The sequence below is a fragment of the Procambarus clarkii genome, chromosome 11 (genome assembly GCF_040958095.1).
Source record: "Procambarus clarkii isolate CNS0578487 chromosome 11, FALCON_Pclarkii_2.0, whole genome shotgun sequence".
Classification (NCBI taxonomy): Eukaryota; Metazoa; Arthropoda; class Malacostraca; order Decapoda; family Cambaridae; genus Procambarus; species Procambarus clarkii.
In genome coordinates this window covers 33,013,073-33,023,023 of record NC_091160.1, presented here as the reverse complement: position 1 = coordinate 33,023,023, position 9,951 = coordinate 33,013,073, and positions in this window count along the sequence as shown.

Genomic DNA, 9,951 nt, shown 5'->3' with positions numbered 1-9,951 from the left:
TGGACTTATGATCCTGTGGTCCCGGGTTCAATCCCAGGCGAGAAACAATGGGGCAGAGTTTCTTTCACCCTATGTACCCCCTGTTACCTAGCAGTAAAATAGGTACCTGGGTGTTAATCAGCTGTCACGGGCTGCTTCCTGGGGGTGGAGGCCTGGTCGAGGACCGGGCCGCGGGGACACTAAAAAGCCCCGAAATCATCTCAAGATAACCTCAAGATAGGAGTGTAGTAGCGACGTCACCAACATGGTCGTTACTTCATAACGCTGTAACGACCCCCTCCCCCCCTCATCCCCCTCCCTCTCCCCCCTCTCCCCCCTCCCTCTCCCCCTCCCTGGTGGCGCAAGTGTAGCCCACACGCCCCCCGCCTCACCACCGATTCGGTCCTGGGTTCGAGGACCCTATTCCCCTCCCCCAACAGTACTTGCCTAGGGCCAGATTCACGAAGCAGTTGCGCAAGCACTTATACGAATCTGGGGCCAGATTCACGAAGCAGTTGCGCAAGCACTTATACGAACCTGGGGCCAGATTCACGAAGCAGTTGCGCAAGCACTTACGAACCTGGGGCCAGATTCACGAAGCAGTTACGCAAGTACTTACGAACCTGGGGCCAGATTCACGAAGCAGTTACGCAAGTACTTGCGAACCTGGGGCCAGATTCACGAAGCAGTTACGCAAGCACTTACGAACCTGGGGCCAGATTCACGAAGCAGTTACGCAAGCACTTACGAACCTGGGGCCAGATTCATGAAGTAGTTACTCAAGTACTTGCGAACCTGTACATCTTCCCTCAATCTCTGACGGCTTTGGTTACATTTATTAAACAGTTTACAAGCATGAGAACTTGCCAATCAACTGTTGTTATTGTTATAAACAGCCGCCTGGTGCTTCGGATCTCATTAACTGTTTAATAATTGTAAACAAAGCCGCCAGAGATTGAGAAAAGATGTACAGGTTCGTAAGTGCTTGCGTAACAGGCTTCGTGAATCTGGCCCCAAGGTTCGTAAGTGCCTGCGTAACTACTTCGTGAATCTAGCCCCCAGGTTCGTATAAGTGCTTGCGCAACTGCTTCGCGAATCTGGCCCCAGGTTCGTATAAGTGCTTGCGTAACTGCTTCGCGAATCTGGCCCCCAGGTTCGTATAAGTGCTTGCGTAACTGCTTCGTGAATCTAGCCCCTAGGTTCGTATAAGTACTTGCGCAACTGCTTCGCGAATCTGGCCCCCAGGTTCGTGAGTGCTTGCGCAACTGCTTCGCGAATCTGGCCCCCAGGAGTCAGCAGACGTCTGCTCCTATACACTGCTGTATACACAACACAAACAAAAGACTGTGCTGTTCCTGTTGTGTTGCACAGATATCATTTATTGCTGATTGAAAAAGTTTGCAACCTAGAACTGTAAGGTTGCAAGGTCCTAGTCTGTGATTGACGAGGTCCGGTAAAGTGCGTGGACAGCTTTATCCGGTCACGCGAACCTTGAGTGCTTTACCAAGAATTCTGTTGCAGAGATAAATGAGGAGACAGGTCGCCCCTTCCTCCAAACTCTCTCTCTCCTCTTTTTTATGAGTTTATGAGTGAGAGAGTGTGAGTTACCTGTTCACGCTAGCCTCATGTCGCTTCGGGCTTCGGCCATCCCATGGACCAACCCATGGATCAACCCATGGATAAATCCATGTATTAACCCATGGATAAACTCATATAACATCGCCAGGGTCATATATATACGTGGCCAGGCTGATACATATACATTATCAGGGGTGGAATATATATGCTCCTGCGTAGAATATACACTGCCATGGGAGTATGTTCATAGTCAGGGGTGTATACTGGGCCAGGGGAGTATATTGGGTCAGGGGAGTATACTGGGCCAGGGGAGGGCCACTGGTGGGCTCTGAGGACCACACAAGGTCCACCATTCATGAGTGTTTCAAGTCTTATGGATACATACCAGTGGCTTCCTGGTGATCCCTAAGGTACTTCTCTCCCTCATCTCTCTCCCTCATCTCTCTCTCTCTCTCTCTCTCTCTCTCTCTCTCTCTCTCTCTCTCTCTCTCTCTCTCTCTCTCTCTCTCTCTCTCTCTCTCTCTCTCTCTCTCTCTTCTCTCTCTTCTCTCTCTCTCTCTCTCTCTCTCTCTCTCTCTCTCTCTCTCTCTCTCTCTCTCTCTCTCTCTCTCTCCCTTCCTCTCTCTCTCTCTCCCTTCCTCTCTCTCTCTCTCCCTTCCTCTCTCTCTCTCTCCCTTGCGTTTGTGTGTTCATTACTGATGCTGCTGAAGGTGTCAGACTTCTAACAAACTACAGGCTCCTTAGCACGTGTTCACCCCCCCTTTCACACTCCCCAGACACCCCCGCACTCCCCCCACACCCCCACCCCACATCCCCACCCCCACTACCACACCACTGCCACTTCCCTGCCAGATCTCTCCAATGGGGACTATTGAGTATACAGGATACCACACATATACACATGTACTCCCCGTACCACACATATACACATGTACTCCCCGTACCACACATATACACATGTACTCCCCGTACCACACATATACACATGTACTCCCCGTACCACACATATACACATTTACGGGTGGGACGCGAACAAGGGGACACAGGTGGAGACTGAGTACCCACATGAGCCACAGAGACGTTAGAAGGAACTTTTTCAGTGTCAGAGTAGTTAACGGATGGAATGCATTAGACAGTGATGTGGTGGAGGCTGACTCCATACACAGCTTCAAATGTAGATATATAGATATAGATATGTAGATGTAGATATGTAGATATGTAGATGTAGATATAGATATGTAGATATAGATATGTAGATATATGTAGATATGTAGATATATAGATGACTAATGTAGTCCCAATATACAAGAAAAAGGATAGACAGGAGGCACTGAACTACACGCCATTGTCCCTAACCTGCATACCATGCAAGCTGATGGAGAAAATTGTTCGAAGAAAGCTAGTGGAACATCTGGAGCGAAAGAACTTTGTCACACAGCATCAACATGGGCTTAGGGATGGCAGGTCCTGCCTCACAGGATTAATTGAATTCTACGACCAGGCAACAAAAATCAGGCAAGAAAGAGAAGGGTGGGCAGACTGCATATTTTTGGATTACCAGAAAGCCTTTGATACAGTACCACACAAGAGGCTAGTGAAAAAGCTGCAGATGCAGGCTGGAGTGAAAGAGACGGTACTCCACTGGATAAGGGAGTACCTAAGCAACAGAAGACAACGAGTCATTTTGAGGGGTGAGGTTTCGGAGTGGCGAGGAGTCACAAGTGGAGTCCCGCAGGGGATCAGTCCTTGGACCTATACTGTTTCTGATATATGTAAATGATCTCCCAGAGGGTATAGACTCGTTCCTCTCAATGTCTGCTGATGATGCAAAAATTATGAGGAGGATTAAGACGAAGATACTATCAGGCTACAAGATGACCCTGACAAGCTGAAGGAATGGTCCAACAAATGGCTACTAAAAATAAAGTTCAACACTTTAGTGTTGAAGTAAATGTACATTTACAAGTAAATGTAAGGTAATAAAACTAGGAGAGGAAACAGGAGGCCAGACACAGGATACAGAATAGGAGATGAAGTACTTAATGAAACAGACAGAGAGAAAGATCTAGGAGTTGATATCACACCAAACCTGTCTCCTGAAGCCCACATAAAGAGAATAACATCAGCGGCATATGCGAGGCTGGCCAACATCAGAACTGCTTTCAGAAACCTGTGTATAGAATCATTCAGAATCTTGTACACCACATATGTAAGACCAATCCTGGAGTATGCGGCCCCAGCATGGAGCCCGTACCTTGTCAAGCACAAAACGAAGCTTGAAAAAGTTCGGAGATAAGCCATTAGGCTAGTCCCAGAACTATGAGGCATGAGTTACGAGGAAAGGCTGCGGGAAATGCACCTCACGTCCCTTGAAAACAGAAAAGCTCGGGGAGACATGATCACTACATGCAAAATTATCAGGAGAATTTACCGGGGTAGACAAGGATGAATTATTCAACACTGGTGGTACGCGAACAAGGGGACACAGGTGGAAGCTGAGTACCCAATTGAGCCACAGAGACGTTAGAAGGAACTTTTTCAGTGTCAGAGTAGTTAACGGATGGAATGCATTAGGCAGTGATGTGGTGGAGGCTGACTCCATACACAGTTTCAAGTGTAGATATGATAGAGCCCAATAGGCTCAGGAACCTGTACACCAGTTGATTGACAGTTGAGAGGCGGGACCAAAGAGCCAGAGCTCAACCCCCGCAACTCAACTAGGCCGCAAGCAGAACTAGGTGAGTACACAACAGGGGGTTCAGCAATGACCTGAAAACAAGCGTGGATGCTTGCGGCTCCAGCTCTTGGCCCCCACCTCAACACTTACACATTCCTTAACCACCGCCTGTCACAATCCTCATCTCACATGAGAGATAAAAGCAAGAAAAGCCTCATCTTTGTAAATGGTAGAGATATACCTCCAAAGCATCTCTCCCCTCTCCTCCCTCTCTCTCTCTCTCTCTCTCTCTCTCTCTCTCTCTCTCTCTCTCTCTCTCTCTCTCTCTCTCTCTCTCTCTCTCTCTCTCTCTCTCTCTCTTCTCTCTCTCCCCTCCTCCCCTCTCCCACGCCTCTCCCACCTTCCCCCATTATGTTGCCAGTGGAAGAGTCTGGTGTGTGTTTACACTCATATTTGCGTGCGCTCCATTCATGAGTGTGTGGGACAGGCGGAGAGGCCAGCGTTCGTGTTACATCGCTTGCAGTCGTGCGTGTGTGTGTGTGTGTGTGTGTGTGTGTGTGTGTGTGTGTGTGTGTGTGTGTGTGTGTGTGTGTGTGTGTGTGTGTGTGTGTGTGTGTGTGTGTGTGTGTGTGTGTGTGTGCGTGAAGTTGTAGGAACCTGTCTACTAGATACGCTCCAGCTCAATCCAAACTATCTGTCCCCATATGTTTCTATCGCATTCCCTCTGTTTATTCCCGTAGCAAAATCTCCTTAATTCCCGTTCTAGCTATTTTTTGAGCTTGTGAAGTGAGGGGTTCCACGCCAGTGCCGCCTACTCTGCAGCACGTGTCAGACACATGGTGTAGACAGCGTTTTCAAAGCCGTCTTGTCTATGCTCCCGAAGACTGAACAGACACATGTCTGTCAGGTGACAGGAGGAGGAGGAGGAGGGTGACAGCGTGAAGGAAGGTGACAGCAAGAATGAAATCAGCGACAAGAAGAAAGATGAGAAAATAAGGGAAGAAGTTAGAGTCCATTAAACAGGTTTTCGGGTAATTTATCTTGTCAACGGGTCTGTGACTCACCTCCTCCTCCCTTGTTGAAGAGGTCGGGTCTTCCCCCACGACTCACCGGACGAGGGGGACATACTCACGACTCACCGGACGAGGGGGACATACTCACGACTCACCGGACGAGGGGGACATACTCACGACTCACCGGACGAGGGGGGGACATACTCACGACTCACCGGACGAGGGGGACATACTCACGACTCACCGGACGAGGGGGGGACATACTCACGACTCACCGGACGAGGGGGACATACTCACGACTCACCGGACGAGGGGGGGGACATACTCACGACTCACCGGACGAGGAGACAAACCACACTCACTGAACTCATCAACTCTGCTATAGGAACCTCTGGAGGCACCGAAGCTTCAGACTCCCAGTTCGAAGTCACTTCCAAGTCACTTCGAAATCACTTCGAGATCACTTCGAAGCCACTTCGAGATCACTTCGAAGTCACTTCGAAGTCACTTCGAAGACACTTCGAGGGACGAACTCCTAGAAAACCAGATTTTTTCCATTGCGGAAGGTCATCCCTGGCGCTGGTGGCGTGGGCTGAGATGGAACAGAGGGAGAGGAAGAGGTGTGAGATGGTCAGGTTGAGAAGAGGAAAAGGGAGGGGGGGGGGAGGGCGTCCCTTAAGGGAATGTGGTTGAGGCCCTTTCTGTTTTGTCCCGGATGCAGGAAAGGCCTCTTGAGTGAGGCCCTCTTCTGCTGGTGGTGGTTGTGGTGTGTGTGTCTGTCTGTGTTGAGGGCTCACGCTCCCTCTGGTGGGCTAGCTGCTCTTACTCATTTTCGCAGCCAACCTTAACAACAACACTCCTTCTCTGTCTCCTTTTTCTGCCCATATTGCTCTCTGTGTGTGGTATATATATATATATATATATATATATATATATATATATATATATATATATATATATATATATATATATATATATATATATATATATATATATATATATATATATATATATATATATATATATATATGTGACGGTGTCAGACCACGAAGGAAGAATTGAAACAGGAATTTCCTGATTTGATGCATGCCTTCTGAAGATGTATTAATAAATACGAAAGTACTTAAGGAAATTCCTGCAGGATCGAGCTGTTAGCTCTTGGACCCGGCTTTTCTAACCGTCAGTTGTCTAATGAAATGTATTGACTTCCAACATATTTTCCTCTGTCATATCTCCTACATATTTCTGTCTCTCACACACACACATTCCCAGAATGCAGGCCTGAAGCAACTGTCTTACTTCCAGGTAGCTATTTACTGATAGGTGAACAGAGGCATCAGGTGAAAGAAACCCCTGTCCTTTTGTTTCTGCCTCAGCCGGAAATCGAAACCCTGGCTGTTTGAACTGTGACTTCCGAACACCGGTCATGCTATGTTGCTCACCTAGTTGTGTTTGTGGGGGTTGAGCTCTGGCTCTTTGGTCCCGCCTCTCAACCGTCAATCAACAGGTGTACAGGTTCCTGAGCCTATTGGGCTCTATCATATCTACATTTGAAACTGTGTATGGAGTCAGCCTCCACCACATTACTGCCCAATGCATTCCACTTGTTAACTACTCTGACACTAATTTTTGCTTGTGTGTCTGAGTATAAAACCAAAGATGTCCTTGCATGATGCTGCGCCTGCCTTTCAACCATCGGTACTGTATTGCAATCAACCACATTTGTCTAGTCAAGAAAAATCTACAGATTAATAGTCACACTGCGGAATGGGTTGGGCGCTACCAGTGATGACCAACACATACGGTCTTGCAAGCATGAGACCCTCTGAGCTCTGAGACTCCCCGCCACAGAATGATCTTTGGGGCCCAATTACACACACGATGCACAGAGCACATGTACGCCCAGTCATTGACTATGTCGCACCCGTGTCGTGTACGTACTGTGTCGTGTACGTACCGTGTCGTGTACGTACCTCTCGTGCCATAAGATAAAGCTTAAAGCTGGCAAAAACCAGCTATGGCAATAATTTTGAAATCCTAAAAAAAATTGCACGAACATCGAACCTGCGACAAGACGCAAGTTTTGGCGGGAGTTATGTCTGCTGTCGAGTCTGTTGGACCCCACTGTTGTGAGTCTGTTGGACCCCACTGAGACAGAACTGAGACATATTCCTTGAGGCACAGGAGACAGGGGGGGGGGGGAGGAAGAGATGTAAGGGAACTGTGGTGGTGGAGGAATGCAGCCGCCGTCCCTCACAGCCTGGCCAATCAGCGGGCAGATACGTGGAGGTAGTTTATCAGTAAACTGTGAATAAGGTTCACAGTTAACAGTTAATAGCTCTGGTCAATAGACCATATATATATTATATATATATATATATATATATATATATATATATATATATATATATATATATATATATATATATAACTGAAAACTCACACCCCAGAAGTGACTCGAACCCATACTCCCAGAAGCAACGCATCTGGTATGTACAAGACGCCTTAATCCACTTGACCATCACGACCGGACATAATGAGGTGATAGCCGAGGCTATTTGAACCACCCCACCGCCGGCACTCGGATAGTTATCTTGGGCATAGCATTTTACCAAATCACCTCATTCTTTGGGGCAACACGTGAGGAACACAAACTGTTCCTCACGTGTTGTTGTTTGTTTGTGTTCCTCACGTGTTGCCCCAAAGAATGAGGTGATTTGGTAAAATGCTATGCCCAAGATAACTATCCGAGTGCCGGCGGTGGGGTGGTTCAAATAGCCTCGGCTATCACCTCATTATGTCCGGTCGTGATGGTCAAGTGGATTAAGGCGTCTTGTACATACCAGATGCGTTGCTTCTGGGAGTATGGGTTCGAGTCACTTCTGGGGTGTGAGTTTTCAGTTGCATATGTCCTGGGGACCATTCAGGCTTGTTCGCATATATATATATATATATATATATATATATATATATATATATATATATATATATATATATATATATATACATATATATATATATATATATATATATATATATATATATATATATATATATATATATATATATATATATATATATATATATATATATATATATATATATATATATATATATTTTACTCAACAATTTACTAATAAATACGTTTTAATTCCATCAGGTTAATTATATTTCATTTTCTCATCAATTTCATCTATATATAATTAGCATTAAGTTAAGAGTCTCGTCGCCTTCTTCAGCTCCAAGACGCAAAAAAAAAGAGTCATCAATTTTCCTCAAACGCGGTCGACCTCTTTTTAGGGGTGGTGGTGGGGGGGGGGGGGGGTGAGGGGGAGGGGTGGAGGGGGGGGGGGGAGAGGGGGAGGAATTATAGGTAAGTCTTCAGAGAAGGGAAAAGTTGTAGGAATGAGGAATATTGTGAAAGTTATGCTAGCAGGCGGGCTGTCCGCCTTGCTGACACCAGGCGGGCTGTCCACCTTGCTGACACCAGGCGGGCTGTCCGCCTTGCAGACACGCTGTGTGGCTGTTGGCAGCGAAGCTAAGCTTGCTCTCTCTCATGTGAGGGAGCTCTGAGTGTGTATGTGAGGTTCCCCACATATAGATGACTCTAGATGAATGAGGTGACGCAGTCATATGTGTATAGTTAGATGTACACGTGTTTGCGGAGTCATATATTACAGCATATTGTATTTTGTTGCACGGGGATTGTATTTTACAAGGGGGGATTTGTAATTGACGTATCTTGCAATTGCAACATCCCCCCACTTTCATATTTTTGTAAAATCAAGAAAAATGTTCTCTCCTGTTGTAGAGGCTGGTGAGGAGTTCCCTCGATCTCTCACCTCTCTCTCTCTCACTTCTCTCTCACCTTTCTCTCACCCTTCTCTCACCTCTCTCTCTACCTCTAATCTTCATAAAGGGGTCAGCTGTGGTGGCGCCAGTGAATTTAATCAGTCAAATCTGTTAATCAGATTTTAGATTTCACATTTTCTCCCTCCCCCCCATTACCCCTCCGCACCCCCCCCCATCACACCCCCTCACCCCTCCTCCCCATCACCCCTCCACACCCCCCCCCATCACCCCTCCACAGCACCCCATCACAGCACCAGTAAGGCGATTTAATCTAAAAAGGAAGAAGGGGAAAAGTTGTGGTGTTGGTCTTGGCCTCGCGGGTAAATATGTTTCGTGGCGAGTGTAAATGTTCTGTTGACAGCTGTCGCAGCTCCTGTTTTTGTCCCCCCCCCCCTTCTGTTGTCTGTCTGGACCGAGACGCACTCAAGTCAGGCACAACACACTCCTCCAAGACGCACTCAAGTCAGGCACAACACAATCCTCCAAGAAGCACTCAAGTCAGGCACAACACACTCCTCCAAGATGCACTCAAGTCAGGCACAACACACTCCTCCAAGACGCACTCAAGTCAGGCACAACACAATCCTCCAAGAAGCACTCAAGTCAGGCACAACACACTCCTCCAAGATGCACTCAAGTCAGGCACAACACACTCCTCCAAGACGCACTCAAAACAGGACCAAAGAGGTCACAGGTAAGACCTTTGACCTCCTCAGGCATAAGGTCAAAGGTCAGAGCCATCTACAAACCCCATTTAGAGTCCTGCACCTCGCAGAAGGTCACCAGATGACCTCGTTAAGGTTCAGAAGATCTCTGGACAAGAACAAGCAGAGTAGAACAGTGTAGAACAAT